This window comes from Cyprinus carpio, chromosome B19 (assembly GCF_018340385.1).
Source record: "Cyprinus carpio isolate SPL01 chromosome B19, ASM1834038v1, whole genome shotgun sequence".
Taxonomy (NCBI): Eukaryota; Metazoa; Chordata; class Actinopteri; order Cypriniformes; family Cyprinidae; genus Cyprinus; species Cyprinus carpio.
In genome coordinates this window covers 31023900-31035829 of record NC_056615.1, presented here as the reverse complement: position 1 = coordinate 31035829, position 11930 = coordinate 31023900, and positions in this window count along the sequence as shown.

Genomic DNA, 11930 nt, shown 5'->3' with positions numbered 1-11930 from the left:
CCTACACAACTGCATACATGTAAATGGTCTTAATAAGTTTTATTCAGAGTGGCAATGTTAAGGGTAGATATTTTGGATAACGGGCAACGCCAAAAAAATGCCAAATTAATTTTTACTGTATGATGAGCTCACAACACACTGCACACAACAGAAAGTAAGTGTATAACAAATTTGGCCACGGGTTCTGAAAAAAGGCACAAGATGAGCATGCCAGTGAATCCCCATTCTCTCTAACACATACTCTACTCACTAACCGCCTGCAGCGCTCCACAGGACTAAAATGTTTGCATGCATGCATTTTAAAAAGTAACATGAGCTGTTTGTCTCCTGACCCTCAAAATAACATTTCACAGTGAAATGCAAAACCATTTAGATCACGACCATTTTTCAATCTTTAAAAGGCTGTGCCTAATTTGCTGTCATTACATTTGCATATTTTAATTCTGTAAATTCAGTTTACATGGTGGCTGAATCCAATCAAACTTTTGTTGTATTAGACCAAATAGGTGATCTACTAGACAATGAAGAAGTCAGGTTTGGTTTGTTGTTCTTTAGATGCGGAGGAGCTCCTTCAGCACCTGTTTTTCTGGTGGTCCAACTTAAGGTTACTTGCTTTAATAAACACCTGAACAGTTAAAGTGTTAAAGGTCTTTTTTTGTGTTTTTATATTATTGAGATTCAAGGCCATCGAGGTTAAGCACCTGATATCGGTGAACAGCAGCAGATTCGAAATTTTGATCATAAGCTCTTTCTGATTTTGTTGATTTTATTGCTGCAGCTGGACAGGGCCAGAAAAAATGTCATTTTCATAGAAGAAAAGAAAAGTGCTTGGAACCTTTTTCACACGAGTGACAAAGCAGAAAAAGGTTGAGGGAGAAGGTGAAGCTAAAACTAATCTCTTGCAATGTTGATACTCGAGAAATAGATATTTACATTAATGCCTTTGATTGTGGAATACTGATCTATGTGAAGCTGCTCAGAGTACGTTATTCTCGTCAACACATCAGCTCTGAGATCTTCAAGGTCGCCCACGATAACTTCTACAGATTCATTTCTGTCCAGTTGTGAACAAAACATCATGAAGAATGAGAGCTGGATGTGTGTGGGCTGTTCCCTGCATTTTGTAACTGTTGTTAGTGGGAAATATTAAGGATGGTGGATCCACTTTGTAGGTGGTAGGAGCAAGAGAGCAAACGACAACATCGCGATCGCTATTTTAAATGGAACAAATTCAATCAAAGATTACTTAAAATGCGTCAACCAATAGGCCTTGACCGTGTTTTTCACATGAGTGGGCATCTAAGGGTGTTGTCAAGCTGTGGCATGAATCTATGCATAAGTAGCCGGAAGTTCGGGAGGTTAAATTGCTCGGAGGTGGGGGCAGTCTCTGCCTCCTCATACATTACCCATGACGTCCCAGGATGCCGCGCGGCTCCTTTCTCATGCCTGTTCCACCGCTGCAGAGGCATACCCTCAGACAATTTGGGGCCCTCGGGGGGACGCTAAAAGGAAGCGTAGAGGGAGGCTGACCTCCCCTCGGACAAAGAGAGGACACTGGCCAATGCCAACGAAAAAGAGCCGACAATATGAACGCGACAGAGAAGGATGGGCAAGACACCCCGAACCCCAGCCGGAGAAGAACGTATCAGCTTCGACCGCGACCAGGGCGCGCTGCGCGCCCCTGCTGTCGTATCATCGGACCTCCGCCCCGTCAGGCCGGTGTTGGTCCTCGTTGCGGCAGGCGTCCGTCCACAAGCCTGCCTTGCCCCAAGTGATCAGAGGGAGCGGGATGGGCGGACTGACAGGGGCGGTAGGGGTGACAACTCACTAGCATGGAGCGAGACGGAGCGCCTGAGTCCAGGCAGGAGTCTGTAGAGTATCGACCGAGGGCAAAGAGAGGCACACTGAGGTGTGCAGCGAGAGGGGGTAGCGTATGCAAAGGTTCCAAGTAGAGTGCGGAGAGAAACGGGCCAGGAGGGCTAGAAGAAAAGAACTTTCTCGAGTGAAACCAGTGACACGGAAGTGTTAGGTCTGGCGTCTGCCATGAGGTGGCTCAACAGGTCAGTGCACGCGGACAACAAGGAAAATCGTGACGGGGGTACGCGTCTGGAAGAGAAGGCGATGCAGGTCGGTGGGATGCGTCACAAAGGGGAGAGATGTCTTTATGGGGGGGACAGGATGGATTTAAGCGGGAGGATAAGAATGTGAACATGAGTTCATAACAAGGCAATGGACCGGGAAGGCAGGAATCAGACAGAAAGATCAACGGGGGAGACATGGGGCCATTAAAGGCATGTTATTACTTCTAGGCGTAAATCTAGCTCACAGTAGCCAAATTATAGTTGGGCTGCGATTGGACGAAACGCGAGAAGAGCGGACGAAGATTAGTGGGCGGAAAAGGAGGGAGGAGATTTTGGGAAAAACAGCGTGGGTCCTCCGCACCAATACCACTGTAGGGTGTCCTGGAGAAAGACCCTTAACTAGGTGTAACTCTGTAAAAGTTAACAGACACTTTGAAAGAACAGGTGGATCTGTTATAGAGAACGTCCCCTGAATAGATAGAAGGGCAAACAATAAAAATGATTATACTAAGAGACAAGGAACAAGAGAATTGGTTGAATGTCATAATGCCAAGATTAGACTTGAATCACAGATATTAAAGGGGTGTGGCATTACTGAAGTTGGCTGCTTTAAAAGTTGGTCACCCGGCCCGACGTATTGAAGTTGGGCCATCAAAGCATTTGACAATGCTTTGGTATCTGCATAAATGACTAAATGTCCATCAAGGGTCCGTCCTACTTAAGGGCAATCCTACTGCGACTATATTTGTCAGAAGGACATGACGTTGCCCCGCTGGACGATATGTTGTGCTGGGCTCTGTTAATAGTTGGTTTAAAGCATTTATACACGTTGCATTAAAATACGGTACTGGCTTTCATAACGGGTCCATAACAAGAGAGATATCACATTCCTTAACATTGATTTTTCCCCTCTGAAACATGAAAATGGAAAATTGAAATAAAATTGATCGGGTGTTCCGCCGCCGGTTCTTTAAAAAACCTTAAATTTAATTGTAATCAAATTACTTAAGGCCTTAAAAAGTCTTACATTGTAACAAGAAAGTCCTTAATTATGATTTCAAGAAATAAATTCAGGGGATGGAAAGACCAGAATTGCGATATGCAGAATGTGATTGGATGGTAAACTTCAAAAGGCTATGATTTCAATGCAGCAAAAGTGCTAATTCAAGACACGCCCCCACATTGTCTATGTCACGATTTGCGTAATGGCCTACTCAAAATGTTCCCACGCAAAGAAAAGAAGGTCGTGGTTTCAGTAACTGCATCTTGTATGATTGCAGTCATAGTCAGGAAAATGCAGTGGTGTTTTCGGTGCAAAAAGCAAAAGCACTCATTGTGACGAGTGGGGCGGGGCCGAGTAGAGCCGTGGGCGACGGAGCGAGGCCCGATGGAGTTGATTGGGAAGGAAAATGAGCGGACACCGTGCGTGGGGGCCACCTACAACACCGGTCCTCGAGTCCCAACGGAGGAGATTGGGATGGATACAAAAAGATGAGCGAGCGACAAGTGAAAGGACGGAGAAGAGGACCAGGCCTGGGCCTTTATTTTGTGTTTGAACCGATTTTTGCGTTATGTGACGGGCGGCCAGCTGCGCCCCGGTGGGGCTGTGTCGTCGATGTTTGGGTGGTTTATTTGTAATTAAAGTTTATTATTGGAATGCATTCGCCGGTTTCCCTGCCTCCTTCTCCCGTGATTGTGAAGTTGTTTATTAATTACACAACAGTTTAGTCTGGCCGCCTTCCGACACGTAAAGCCTGAAGAATAATTGGTTAAGAATTATTTACAAACAGAAACAAGCACAACCCAGATGTTCGAATTGCGTGCTATGCATTTTATGATGAGAGTTATGTGAACCTAGGAGCAGTAGCCTAAAAGGATGGCTGCGCACAAAGGCTATTTAAAAAAGGGTGGGTCAATTTCAAACTTCTGCTATGACAATCTGGGCGTTTATTCTGAATCAGCGTACTGTAACGCATGTTTTTCTTAGTTAAAGTATTTTCCTATTGATTTGTTTTCAAATGCGGACGTTTTGTGCCATGTAGAATATCGCGTGTGTGGGTGTGTGATGTGTGCGCGCATGGAAAGAGAGACAGGGTTCACATCCAGGTTCAGTGTTTATTTTCTAGAGCACATTTAAGCACAACAACAAAGGCTGACCAAAGTGCTGACGACATCAACATGAATATACAGCATAACGAGGAGAAAATGCCGTAAACAAATTAAAACACTTTCAAAACCCATACAACAATCAAAAGCAGATTAAAAAGGATTGCCAAAGGCACATATTACATACGTGTTCATCTCCAGAGACAAAAGCTGTGTTTTTTTTTTAACACTCAATTCGATAGGTGAAAATGGCAGCCAAGAACCTAGCTGCTGTATTTTGAACTACCTGTAACCGAGGAGATTTGGGACTGTTGATATAACGAAATAGAGGGGTGTTGCAATAAGCCAGCCGAGACGTAATAAAGGCATAGATAGAACCTCCAAAAGACTTTTTGGTACTTGTTTTCAGAAAGGGGGCGACGATGAAAAGAAGCTAGAACCTACTACCGGACTATATTTGTTTATCAAATTTTTAAAGACTTATCCAAAAACCACACCTAGATTTCGAAATATGTGGAGAGATGAAGGAATTTAAGGTCCTGAGATTGGGTTGAATAGCCTACTTGTCCCTATGTTCTGGAGGGACTAAAAACAATAACTTCGGTTTTTATCTGGATTCAAGAACAGAAAGTTTTTTAGAAAGCCATGATTTGGACATCAGTGAGACGAGCAGTAAGGAGTATCAATGGTAAAAGTTTGTTTTCTTACTCAAAGGTAAGTAAATTTGTAGGTCATCAGCAGGGATCACATCACAGTGGAGTCAGCTTATCCTTAACAGTTGCTTGTGTAGCTAACTGCAGACACAAACGATCTTCATCAACTGTGTCTGTCACGCGATTCTGTTCCACTTTCCCTGCTTTGGAACTGATGCGTAAAACTAAGGACATGTTTACTGTCCTTTTATAATTTATGTTTTAACACTGAAGCTGAAGCTTGTGAGGGGCCGTTACATTTCGATGTGTGCTTATGGTGTTCGGCAAGTCACAATGCACTGGGTCAGGCTGGTCAACAGAGCAGTGACGTCTTATAAAATGAATATTTCCACCTGTCACTCAAGAAGGCACGCCCACCGCACTTAATTATGCAGAATTTAAGGGCTTAATATCATTTAAACAGATGAGTTATAAAAAAATCACCCCCCCAGGGTTGCCCACATATGTTCTAACACATATTTGTGGCACTCACATTAATTTCACACAAATTATGCAAAGACTTGAAACTTAGCACTTCATAATTCGCTGATGTATTTCAGCAGGCCACACATAACTCAATCGTTATCTGGCCCCTTTTTTTAATATTAACCACATCTTAGTTCCCATATACAGACGACCCATGACATGAAAAAAATTATGTCCATGAATTAAGAAAATGTATCACTTTTTAGTCGTTCCTTTGGATTAATTAAAAAGTGTTTAAATAATAATTAATATATTATATATATATATACTATATTATAATATATATACTATGAGCGGATAGAATATTGCCTGACTGCTGACAGTTGATCTGTTTGATCAATTTAGCCTTGCTCAAAATCAATCACGACTGATAGAGGGGGTTGTTTAGAGTAATGCTAAGCACTCAAACGAAGAGCACCCTCAGTTAAAGCTGTATCATTGCATTTTATTTGCAGATATGGCAAACTATCCAGTGCGTCATGGTTTGCACTTAGGACATTGATTTCTGTTTCAGTGTCGTTTTTGCAGCTTGTGTAATGTACCTCAATCACCAGAATATAGTAGACTATCTGCTGATGTTCTTGACTCAGAGGAAGTGTTTAAGTTTAACATCCACGTCATCACTACAATTTTTTTTTTATTTATTTTTCTTGTATTTATTATATTTTTTTCTCAGGTTTTTGTGTTCAGTCCTAAAATCACATCAGTTATTACGAACGAACGCCCCCCCCCCACCCCCCATCCCAAACCAGTGCAATAGTGTTGTTGCAACAGTGCAGCTTTTTTACTGTTTTTTAAAGAAGCTCTTCTGTGTTCACACCAAGCTTGCATTTATTTGATCCAAAGTACAGAAAAACAGTAAACTTTTAGAAATATTTTTAAACATAGGCTAGTTTAAAGTAACATGTTTTCCCCTTTGAATATATCTTGTATAATGTAATTTATTGCGCATGTTCAAAGCTATATTTTTTAACATCCATTACTCTCGGTTCACACAATCCTTCAAGAAATCCTTCTGATATTCCTGGCTTGCTGCTCAAAAAACCTTTATTATGATTATTATTATTATTATGTAGTTCGACTTCTTAATTATTAATAATAATAATATTTATTATCAATGATATTATGTTTGAAAATCATTCTGCACATCACAGAGAAATACATTACTTTGTAATTACCTTAACAAATAAAATGTAGAAATAAGGGTGAGGACCACTCTGGTGGTTTCAACACACCACTTGTGCACTCAAGAAATGCAACTCACTTTCAGGTATTATCACTTTGACAACACAACTATTTTAACGCGTTGCGTACCAACAACAAGAAACAAACGACACAGGCTCTGGAGCAGAGAGAGAACTGTGGGCCTCTTCAAGCAAGCGGTGTTCACCTGGCCTCTTTTGTAGCCGCACCGTCTGCAGCACACACTCTGATGAGCACCACCGTGGGTGATTTGAAGCTTGCCAGGTCAATCCCCAGAGAGTGAGGAAAAATAGAAAAGGACCCCGAGGACAGAAACACCACCGGGATACATAACCACAACCCAAAGGGTGGGAAAAAAAAAAAAAAAAAAAAAAACATACCTCAACAATTAATTAATTTCAAGAACATTACACTCCTAGGGATGAAACATCCCACACCACCTAAGAATACAAACCATGGGTTTTGTAGGTCTCATCCCTGTCACAAAACCATTTACACTTAAACAGGGGGAGCTCCAAGGACTCTGGCCTGGGTCGTAGTGCAAGTTCCCTGATGCAGGCATAGACTCAAAACTTCTAGTCCCTGCATGATCGCCCGTTGTCTGTGGATTAACCCTATAAGGATGTTGTTTTTATAGGTGCTAACATCACCAACATCACATGGTTGGCACAGCACACGACGTTTGTTTCTGCCTGGCACACCGTTCGGGACCAAAAGCAGAGCAGTTGGAATCGGACACATTCGGGACCAGAATGTATTTGTAATCTGGTGCATGTTCATACCTGCCTGCGACGATGTGGTAGCCAATCTACCCCAAATTGTGAGAATGTGAGGCGTGTTGTAAGGGCCGCATTTTGGCTAATGACGTTAGGACGGAACCCCATGCCTGTTGAAATGGCAGTGAGTTTTTTTTGCAAAAGGTGATGTTACCCCCAGACGTTGCCCCCTGGGACACTGATTATAGCCCATGTGGCCAATGCATATTTTTCTGCCTCTCCCTTCTTGCTCTTTTGAGGTTGAACTCTGTCTCATCAATATATATGGAATTCATGCAGGATTTCCTCCAGCATCCATCTGCAAAAACTCTAAAATACAGTGAAAGACAAACATTGTGTAGTTCCGATAAGGTCTTTAGGTATATTTACGTCAATGTAAAAAAAGTAAATGTGTGGGAGCTAGCAACATCACACTGAGCTAAATGTGAACAATACAACCGTTCACATAACTCATGCCGCAGCCGTTTGACCCTCCTCTGGAATTCCGCTGCAAAAACACTCGATAAAGTTGTTTCATTTGAAACCATGATGTCTTTGCAGGATGCCGTGTTGACTGAGGAGACCTGATGGAACATTATTGAAAATGGCATGGTCACTGAATAATGTTTGCTTGTAGTTCTCTGAGCCTGATAGCATTATTGGAAAAACCATGTTGTCTATTATCTATTCTCTCTTGTGTCTGTTATGCGTGAATATGGGGCCCCCTTCCGCCTTGATGTCGTCCCGAATCCTCAATCCACTACAGTAGAGAATAATATATGCTAACTTACTGTACAATGTTCACAAGTGCCTGATATGCAGAGCTGGGTAGTAACAGATGTACATGTAAATCTGGATTTACATATTCAGATTCCAAATCTCAAGTTACTTGTATCTTAGAGTAAAAATACCTTTTTTTAAACAAATAACTCGTAATCAGACTACAGATTACTTTATGGATATACCATGATTATCAATTTTACACAATGGTAAAAATATTGTTCACAATTCATTGATTCTCCTAAATTATCCTTTTTTATAACGTTTATATTTTTTCCTAATAAAACCTGCCGCTTATATATGTTCGTGATTTCTCCGAGTTTATTGCGGCGGAGAGGGGGGAGGGGTGTCAGTAATCGCACTCAGAAGAAATCAAGCAACAAGATAATGGAAGATGGAAGGGGAACCACAGCCTTTAATCATCTGGATGTACAGACATAATTTAATTTTTAAAGAAAGACAACGGGAAAAAAAAATGTCACTGTATTCAGTAGTAAAAACATCCTGCCTACCAACAGGATTAATTTGCTGTCCACGGAATAACTCTTAATGGACCTAGCAAAATTATTGCTGGTGGAATTTTTCATGTTCTTTCAATATAATTTTTTTGTAAGAGTGGATTTTCTCTTCATTTGTTACTAGGCACTTATGCACTTCAAGCCCCAGGACAACACAGAGATGGGTTGTCGCTGGATATGCATAAATTTTGGGGGGTATCATATAGGTGTTTCTCGTTCCACAACGGGATCCGGCGTGTTCGGGAGGGAACTGATATCTTTTTGAAATCACGGGTCCCAGAGTGCGATAAATTGAAAACACCGCCTTTGCGTTTGCGTTCGCGACAGCAAATCCGTATATTTTCTGAAATGATTGATGTCATCATCCCCCGTCTCGCCCCCTAGTCCAGACAAAAAGCAACGCGCTACGTCACGTATCCGCAACAAAAACATGAACAAACACCGAACGGATTGTCTTTTTATTAACTAACATTAACACACAGCATGAATATAAATTTGTATTGTTTCCATGTTTCGTCTTGTATGACTGTGGCAAGGTTTATGCGGCATAGTCCCATGTCACTTCTCCATTTATTAGTGTAACTCGTGCGGAATTACAGCACCACATGCTGGTCTGGCAATAAGATTTATACTACATCGTTTTGTATCGGTTTTGTGGTTTCGTGTGGACCCAGATATTTCTTGAGACGAGGAGAAAAAAAAAGATTGGATAGGGAAAAGATGGCTTTGCGATGAAAGAGTTGACCTAAGAAAATGGTCTTTAATATATTATATATATATATATATTAGATGATATATCTATATATATATATATAGATATATATATATTAGCAATGTATTTCAATGTTCTTTAATTATTCATTTTTGTTATAGTGTTGTCTTTTCCTCATGTTACCTAATAGCACTTAAAATGTTTTGATGATGGATAGAAATGTCATTGCGTGTGTGAATTTAGTCTTTTTCAAATTCACGGTTTGCAATGCTAGCTATTGTTTTAGTGTTTTTCCATTGATAAAGTCATATACACTTCTAGTGTTTTTTTTTAGATTAATATTTGACCTAGCAGTGGATATTGCTGTGAATTTCCGTGTTTTAAAAATTTGTTTTTTGTAATGTAGCTGTTTTTCCTAATTTTACTTAATTCCTAAGTAAATATGCTTTAAAATCATAAGATGTGATTTTGTTTTATTCAGTGTTACTAGCAAAACACTAACAGCAAGGTACATTAGTGTATTGTATTTTTTAAGGATTAAAATGTTCCATTACATTGCACTTGAAAATAAGCTGTTGTGGCTGTTGGTGAATTAAATATGCATTAAGATTAAATATATTAATATTAGTCTATATACGCACATCTGTCAATGATAGTACAGATTAGGCTAATTAGCAATATTGATATAAAATACGGGTTAGGCACACATGTAATCATAAATGTAATCCAAAAGTAATCAGATTACTCGGTTACACCCCCAACAAATGTGTACTAAAGATTTATATTACTGACGTACAAATTTTGTAATGAATCTTGTAATCAGTAACTGCTTACAACTTCATAGTAATCTACCAGCTCTGCTGATCTGGGATAACAAACGGCTGATTCCGGTAACTGAGACAGATCTTCTTTTACCTGTTTTCCGTGAACAGTCCTTATGGCACATGTCCTACTGTATATCTGCTAAGATTGGCTGAACTCTCAGTCCCGCATCCCTCAGCGTCAATCCGTGGTTACACAAAAGGTCCACTAGGGGTTGCACGAATGTCATTTTGATAAGTTTGGCCTTCTTCTTCTTTGTACACGCTTCTCCTCCTCTGCTTCCAGGTTTTCCTCTACCTCTTCCTCTACCTCCGTCTCCTCCCTCTGTGTACTCCTCCTCTCACCCTCACTCTTCTTCTGACTCCATTTTGGTTGAATGCAGGTTGAACTCTACCTGCTGTTTTTTTTTTATAGTGTTTAAACCTGATTGGTGTGTCTACATAATTTAGCAATCATGTGCTTTCTGTGCACCTGATGGCTGTGTTTAACAGGATTTCTCGGGCTAATAGGTGTCCTAATTTGACAGTCAGTGGTTTGGGAATTCGCACGGAAGTGGCATCATGATATACTTCTCCTCATGTCTGATGTATACTGCATGTTTGTAAATCCCTGTGGTTACTGTTTTGCAAATAGTGTGAAGCTGACAATGTGACTGCTAGTTGTGCACCTCTTCGCCTCAGGTTTTGCCTCCTTTGAGTGTAAGGTTTTTGCTTATTGTGGGAAAAGTTTAATTTTATGTGCAAGCAATCGTGAAAAAACTGTAAACTGAAAAGGAAAGGAAGGGAGAGTGTTGTGGGAGGTACTGGAATAATGGGACCAGACACTCTAGTCTGTCCACTGCTTAGTCTGTCTAAAAATGTATGTGGTCTGTGTTGTAAGGACATATGTTGGCATGTCAGTGGAGGACCTTATTCTGCGTGATTGCAGCATATATTGTGATGTTACCACCACGTTGACCCGGGACATTCAAAAGAGCTCTCTCCCCAAATATAATTCTCCCCAAACTTCTTCAAAAACCAAATCCTATCATTTAAGCAGAAGACGAATGAAGATGAATTATTGTTTTAATATGACTGACAATATTTTAAATATTTAAATATTTAATATGTTAAAGTTAAAGTAAACTCCCAGGTAAAACTGGCTGTAACAGAAAGAAAAGCTGCAGTTTTCCTAGCATTAGATTTACATATTTTAGCTTTAGAACTCTCAGATCTCATCAAAAATATCTTAATTTGTGTTCCGAAGATGAACGAAGGTCTTACGGGTTTGGAACGACACGAGGGTGAGTAATTAATTACAGAATTTTCATTTTTGGGTTAAATATCCCTTTAATGAAACATTCCTGAACCAATCAAGGTCTGGTTTTACTGCAAGTAAGGGGTCAAGGTTTAGCTCCTAAGTTTTGGTGAAAGCAGATGATGATGAAGATCTTCTGATTTTACACATTTAGTGCTGACAGGCCTAAAAAAGAGGAAGCTGTAGGATATGTTTTCTTCCTGAAGTGCATTTTAAACATGAAAATTTGAACAACAATATGTGACCCTGGAGCACAAAACCAGTCTTAAGTCACTGGGGTATATTTTTAGCAATAGCCAAAAAAACTTTGCATGGGTCAAAATTATCTATTTTTTTTTTCTTTTATGGCAAAAATCATTAGGATATTAAGTTAAGATCATGTTCCATGAATATATTTTGTAAATTTCCTACCGTAAATACAAACCCGATTCCAAAAAAGTTGGGACACTGTACAAATTGTGAGTAAAAAATGAATGGAA